Genomic DNA, 350 nt, shown 5'->3' on the forward strand with positions numbered 1-350 from the left:
AGACGTGTGCTCTTCCGATCTTTCTTCTTATTATACAAAAATATATCGATATTCGTTTAACACACGAAAGTAAATGTTCCAAAGATGATTCAAAAAGAATTAGAATGCGTAATAATAAACTAACGATTTTCAGTGGTCAATAATTATAAACTTAATAGAAAGATAGAAAAATATAAAAATATATAAAAATAAAAGTATATAATAATATATATATAATTATATAAAAATATAATATTTAAAGACAATATATAAAAAATATATAAAATGTTTTACGTTTTTGAATATTTTATGTTATTTTATGTTATTTTATGTTATTATAACATTACAAAATTTCTTTTATTAACGTTTAT

This window comes from Wasmannia auropunctata, unplaced genomic scaffold (genome assembly GCF_000956235.1).
Source record: "Wasmannia auropunctata unplaced genomic scaffold, wasmannia.A_1.0 LD336085.1, whole genome shotgun sequence".
Taxonomy (NCBI): Eukaryota; Metazoa; Arthropoda; class Insecta; order Hymenoptera; family Formicidae; genus Wasmannia; species Wasmannia auropunctata.